The sequence below is a fragment of the Ostrea edulis genome, chromosome 4 (genome assembly GCF_947568905.1).
Source record: "Ostrea edulis chromosome 4, xbOstEdul1.1, whole genome shotgun sequence".
NCBI classification, from domain to species: Eukaryota; Metazoa; Mollusca; class Bivalvia; order Ostreida; family Ostreidae; genus Ostrea; species Ostrea edulis.
The window spans coordinates 49,325,829-49,333,091 of record NC_079167.1 but is presented as its reverse complement, the minus strand read 5'-3'; the positions used below and the strand labels follow the sequence as shown (position 1 = coordinate 49,333,091).

At 34.5% G+C, this 7,263-nt stretch overlaps 1 long non-coding RNA gene across 2 annotated transcripts; it reads left to right on the top strand.

Moving 5' to 3' along the window:
* Positions 1-37: 37 nt before the first annotated feature.
* LOC130054189 (uncharacterized) lies at positions 38-3,059 on the top strand. Of its 2 annotated transcripts, XR_008802473.1 has the most exons (4): positions 38-589; positions 1,060-1,108; positions 1,467-1,552; positions 1,659-3,059. It is a non-coding gene; the product is annotated as an uncharacterized LOC130054189 (long non-coding RNA). The 2 variants fall into 2 exon arrangements; XR_008802472.1 differs by lacking the exon at positions 1,060-1,108 and having other exon boundaries at positions 39-589.
* The last annotated feature ends 4,204 nt before the right edge of the window (positions 3,060-7,263 follow it).

Here is a 7,263-nt window from a genome sequence, read left to right as displayed (position 1 = left end):
TCTCAATTTGTCACAGTATGAAAGGATGAGGAGGACGTTGTGTTTTTTAACTTTTATCATCAAAACTCAAAGCAAAGTGCATCTGGAAGCGCGTTGTTATATCAAAAGAATGGAATTGACAAATGAAATATTACTTATTGTTTAAGGTAGCGACGGATAGCAACCACGTGATCAGTAAAAATTGTGTATTTTCACGTGAATTCATTTTCCGGAATTCCTTACTCCGTCATAGAATAGTCGAAAAACAAAAAGGGGTTCCGAAAGTGTTTTGTTGCTGTGACTGACTCGCCTACAGAAAATATGCACATACCACATAAGTATACGTCAATGTCTGTAATAATGGTAGATCAAATGTTTCATCTGTGTGAAACTTTTTGCTAATCGAAATGTTAAACCAACCACCAATCCATGTACATAGATGCGCTACGTAAACAAAGTTGTTGATCGATGCATCGTAATGTCCGAGTGCTGCATGCTGAGAGATTAAATACTGTTTATACAGTCATTGAGAGGCTAAACAAAGTTTCTTGCAAGAAGAGGAAGTTGGTGGATGCATTCAACTTGGACAACGAAATCATAGTTTCGTTTGGTGAGTGAAAAAAATGCCATAAATTTGTATTCAAAAGTTCAACTCACATTTCCTCTGCTATTTAACAACGCGATTTATAATAACATCTGTAAGTTTAAACACACGACATACAGTAGATGTATTATTTTGTATGTATATATGTATTCCATATGTGCATAAAATATAACTCCCACCTGTGCATGTGATTGTAAACGAACGGATGTCATGTAAATGTATACCACATTTGTAAACATGGGCTCTCACAACTCTTTTATTAAGAAAATGATAATATCGTTATGAAAATAACCGTTACGAAAATAACATACCTTGAACTACATGTATAAAAGTAATGAAAAACAAATATCTGTATAGACCTACTATCTAGGGGTATGAGGGAACCGGATAAAAAGTGGAAGGGGGGGGGGGGGGCATGTGTTGAATTATAATTCCCTAGACTATAGTATACATATACTATTACTTTGAAATTTCAGTGACCTAAGAAATATATCAAACCTGAAGTTTCGTGTTTCACACAAACATGTAAGTTGGCAAAACCTTTTTAAATAATGTAAATTAATCACAGGTCTGCATATGCCCTCTCATAGGCAAATGTATGCACTGTATGTATAAGTAAGATATGTATACTACACGTATGCCCTTCTCTTGACCCACATTTTGTAAATAAAACAGATATGATAAGTCTATGACAGTTTATGAAAACATATATACATGTCATCTCATTGCAATTTATAATTTTGAAACATCAGTATTTAAATTTTAACTGAATATGTGTTGAGACACAGTTTTAAAATTCACATTGTCTGACGCAATCTAATTACTCAATGGTATAATATAGACCTAACTGTGCAAATATCAATTATGATGATCTTTTTTCTAGGCATCAGCCTGAAGACCGAGGGAGGTTAGATAGGACCAGTGCAGGTTGAAGTGGATTTCGAGGCAACAAGTATAACAGCAAGAGAGGTACTATTTTTTTTTTTTTGATAAACATTTGTAAAGACAATTCTGAGTATATCAGATATTCATCCTTTTTGCTATATTTAATTATATTTATCTATATTTTGAACAGGTACTCCATTTACAGTGATGATGACATATCCCCTGGACCCCCACAACTCCACAAACTTAAAAATGTTTGATCAAGTTCCGAAGATTAAAGAACTACTGCAAAATTTGGGACTGGATGAAAAACATTAATTCACTTATATGAGCTCAGAGCAGTGGATGTTATACAACATACTTTAAACTAAATTGTGAATTTAAGGGAAAACAAGATCATGTACTCGTATATTACAAGTACATGCCTTTTGAAAGACAATAATATTGCATAGATGTAAAGGAAATTTCAATGTTGATTATTCTTTCTTAGATATATTAGTAAAAAATGTGCACATGATAGAATATCAATTTTATAACTTCAATCAATGTGTTTGAATTTTCCTTGTATTTCAAAATTTAGTTGAAACATACATCATAGATACATTAATGTATATCAAATTTTTAGAAAAGTTTCATAATGGAACTAATTCACCCCCCCCCCCCCCCCTTATACATACAGTGAACATAGACCTTCACCTGGGGAAAACTTCAGTTAGTTAATGCAATATACAATTATACATGTACATGCATTCTCAGTTATCCAATAGTGAGTTTTTGGTTCCATGTGAAACTACAATTAGAAATCTTAAACTTATGAAAGACACACCTATCTGTGAGGGTAAGATGACTCAGATGGACTTACATGTAGTGATCCATGGGCAGTCCATGGGTCTCTTTCCATTGATATTAATTATTTATTGAAATATGAAATGGTTATTTAAACATATTTGGTGTATTATACTGTATAGTGATGTAAATTTCTATCAAAAAATATGTATAGGTAATAGATTTGGTCCAGTTATTACAAGAAATTGTATAAAAAATAACTAAATATTTAGGCAATCATCGTGAGTGCGAAAAGGTCAACTGCAATAGCACACACTATATATCATTCTTAAATGGCTCATAGAAACTTCTAGTATTGTGAGTTTGAATGCTCGATATGGTAATTTGGGAATGCTTAGGCATTTAAGGTCAATAGTTTATCTCTGCTGATTGTATCTCTTAAAATTCATTTCTAGAAGGGAGGGGGTAGGGTTACAAAATCTGACATAGTTTCAGATTAAACCTCATTTGGTATATTTTTTTCTATTCAATATTTTAGATACTACTTGACTTATTGTAAAAATGAAATAAAATCAGAAATTTTATGAGCAGAATTTTGTTGTTGTCAGAAAATGTATGCCTGATAGTATTTGAGAAACGCCATATTTGGGTAAATTTGGCCAATTGCCAAGTCGAATCATGCCAATGTTTTCCTTAGATGCATTTTGAATTTCTAATCCATGTTGATTTTTTATCTGTTTGTGTTTAATTTACATAACTATATATGACAAACAATATTTCTGGTGTCAATAAAATTTTTATTGGCTTTTGTGTTAATTTGCTCAATTTTGGCATTTTTTGCCTTTTGGGGCTGCAAAAGAGGGGATTTCAATCTCACTTTCCTCGAAAATTAACCTGATTACTTTTGTTGATTTTTTGATATGTTTTAGGATAAAGTCAAAATGTTATAATAAATAAAATTGAAAAAAATTCAATGAGCGCTTTTTTTGGGGCTAGCTATCAATAGCTACCTTAACTCGTGTAGTCATCAGCTTATGACGTCACACGCAATGGCGCGGAAAATCGGTAAAAAAAATATGCATATCACGGAATTTGAATTTCATTGTCTTAAAACTCGTAAAATAAGCTTCGGTTGAATTTTAAAATATATCAGTTCTGTTATTAGACATATAAAGAACTCATTTTAATTAAAAACTAAGAAACTTTGAAATCATGCGTTATGTCCTTTAAGTGAGTACCGGTATTATATAGTAGCCTTTCCCCCTAGCCATCTTTCCCCCGGGAAAAATGGCTATATAGCAGTCCCCCCCCCCCCCCGGAAAAATGGCTATATGTAGATCCCCCACGGAAATGTGGCTATATAGTAGGATTTGCCCCCTTTGATAGCCAGATGACCCCCCCCCCGGAAAACATACTATATAGTAGATTTTCCCCTTCTTTTCATACCGGTTACGTTTACGGCGGACCATTCCCATTCCCATACATATTCTTTCCATTCTGAAATTAATCCTTTTCTGGCTATTCTTTTTTTTTTATATCCTAAATGAACAGTTAATTTCCGAATTCCCTTGATTGGAAATATTTAATATTCAACAAACATTTCATTCAGTCAAATATTATGTAAAACAATCATATATTTAGAATGTAAAATCAGAATATTTCGTGCTTGTAAAACAGTACCTATTTAGGCAACTCAGAATTTGTTAGTTTAACAAATAAGTATTTATCGTACGAGAAATCAAAATTGTCTCTCTCCATTTGACTAACACAAAAACTTTTCATACAGATAGTGGAGTAAAACTTAAATTCTACAACTGATTGTCTACCCCTGATTCAAAATTGCCGCTACTAAGGAATCAACTCGCTCTCTCACTAGACATGATTCTTAAAACCTCATTAGGAGAAAGTGGGATTTTTCAATCGAATTAGAGGTTTCTGAGAGGGGCCCCACTGTTCTCGGGTCATTGGTGGATTAAGGTAGTACTCTACATCGTTATAATGGCTGACTTCCTTTAGAAACATGGATGAAAAATCGATATCAGCAATATTTGACTTTTCCTTTTCCATTTGAATACCTAGCCGAGTAGCTCAGTAAGTATAAAATACCAACTGCTGATCTGTAAGTCGCAGGTTCGGGTCCAGCAGGGGTTTTAATTTTTTTTAAAGATTACCTTCCACTAAATCTGTATTTTTTGACAAAATAAAGTAAATTTGAAAATTTTCAACTTCAAAATATTGTTGTGCATATCCTCCACTTTTCATCTACATCAAATTTCTCAGGTGTAGCATACATCCTTAATAGATGTGAACATGTTATCGTAACTATTCCAGGCGGTGCAACTGCCAGCTGTACTGTCAGTACTTTGATTTACACATATTTGATTACAAAATTTCTCCAAATATGAATTTATTTTGAATCTGGCAGATGGACAACGTCAACATACGTTATTCCCATACGAAGAATATTCTGGAAAAGTTTTGATTTTTAATCTTTTGCACACTACCCCCCCCCCCCCCCCCCCCCCCCCCCATGGCATTTTGAAATTTTTTGCTAAATATTTGCACCCAAGAAAATGTTGGACCCCCCCCCCCCCCAGGAAAATTTGGGTCTATACCTAAAATATTTGGATCCCTGGTTATATTGTCTGGATCCACAACTGGTTTAGGTTGGTTTCGTTTCGTTCCTACTTAGGCCTAGGCTCGTTTCGTGGTTTTGCAGATGCCCTAATGATCAACATATACAAACGAAAAACAAAATTACCAAAGTGTCAAAAGAACGGCCTCAAACCAAATTACACATATCACACCTAGTTTCTGATTTTTTAGGCATATGAAGCGAGTTGGTAGTTTTTTTTATCTGGGTCAGAGTTAGACCCCTTTATGGTATCACGGAGTTCTGACCCAAAACGGGCTTAGCCCCTGTGGTCGTAACCTTTGGTTGTCCAGTTTGAGGGCGGTCATCAGTTGTACCTGGCAATCTGCTTGTAGAGACGAGATATTGTGCTGAAGACATTCACAGCTTTTTGTCACAGCGATCTGTTTGTTTCTAGCCGAAAATAAATGCATTTTCCTGTGCCATGCATTGTTTGCTAACTTAGATATCCTATAGTGCCGACTGCCGATATCACCGTGGACCATCGTGACCATGATGAAAAGATACAGTTAAAGCACGGGGTCAAGGTTTTTGAAGCGATCGGTCTATTTCTTTTTCTCAAAAACAACATAAATGAGAGTTTTCTTTGTCTATCACATATCGCACGGAACGCACAGACGTATTAATTAAGAAACAAAATATGCCCCATACTTTGAATGAAAGTAGTTACTTTTCTCAAACACTCGTGTGTAATATCGAGTACCTAAGAAAATCCGCACGGATGTTTGCTTCATGAGCTGAATTCAAGGGTTGAAATAATTTAAGGAATGAATTTATCATTTTTTCGTTGGATGGAGGAATTCCACGAAAAAAAGACGGAAAACTGCATCATTGCGCGTAGAGCATGATGCAAAACTTTCCCGTCTTTTTTTCTTCTTCGTGGAATTCCTCCATCCAACGAAAAAAATTATAAATTTATTCCTTATCATTTAATATTTTAAAACATTGAGTTTATATGATAAAACATTATTTGATTTGAGTTGAATTAACAAGTTATTCTTGGACTACATTCTATGTCATTTCGAGATGGGCATAGTAATTTGTGAATACACAATTTAAAAAAATCAACTAAATCCGTTAGGCCTAATGGCGACTTCCACGAACTGTTGTTTACTGTTGAGGAAACGGGTTTCTTGTGGACTGAAGAATGCAGTTTTAAAAGGATGAGTTAGAGATAAGTCCTGTTGAGAGAAAATTGCTGGAATTTTGTTGAGTGGAACTGGAATTAAGTGCAAAGTTCGATGTCGGTACTAACGGAAAGCGTGGGACACGGGCATAATCAAGATGTGGGATGCTAGGTAGGGTTCTCTTGAGGGTTGTTACGGCTTCCAGGTGGACAAGTGAGTGTTACAGAGGGTTTTTCGAGTTTTATCAGTGAATTCCTAAGGCTGTGACAGCTGTTGTAACGTCGTACGGAAACCTCGTTTCGGTGCCCACTCATAAACATATTTAGTCCGAAATATCTGACGTTTTCCTGGCTTTTTTTGTGATTTTGATATTTACCGTGCCTGGCAGGATTATGGAAGAACATATTATGCCGGAGTTCGAAACCATAGTCGTTTTAAAGGGCTACGATATTGCAGTATCTCTGAGGCAGTGTGCAGTGTATCTGGTATTTGGATTCGTGACATGAAGGAAGTTGTCGCAAGGTGCAAACTGGACTATTGTCATCCCCGGTTGAATACTTTAACTCTCAACCCTCTTGTATTTTTACAGGCCACAGGCCTCTGAATCTCTATCAATAAGCCGTTATATGATTGATCAGAGTGATATATATATACATGTATATATATATATATATATATATATATATATATATATATATATATATATATACCCTGTGGCAGAAACAGACGTGTGTTGTTATATTTGGTGGGGGGGGGGGGGGTGTCCTCAAATAGCTATGTTTATTTCATTTTGCATAATTAATCATTATTTATATTTGATAGTTTTTTACTTTTGTTTAATGAATTTATATAGATCGATAGAATTGTTAAGTTTTTCTTTTCAGGATTCCCTAATCTATATATAAATACGAAGCATCCAGAGGAATGCCCAACATTCCAATAGAAAGTAGTTCTGGCCATTTATTATTATTTTTTTCGTTGGGTACAATATTCCAAAAAATTTTCAACCAATGAAAAAGCCTGTAACATGTAAAATTAAATGATTTGAGAAAGAACCATGATAATGTGTCACAAGAATATAATAAGCCATTCAATTTCTTACTAAATTGGGGTTCATAATAGTCTTTATTTTAACGAAATGCTTGAAAATGAAAATAACGCAGGGTGAAAAATGGAAGATGTAGCGTTACCAAGGTGAAAAGATATCAAATATTCCCATATTGATTAAT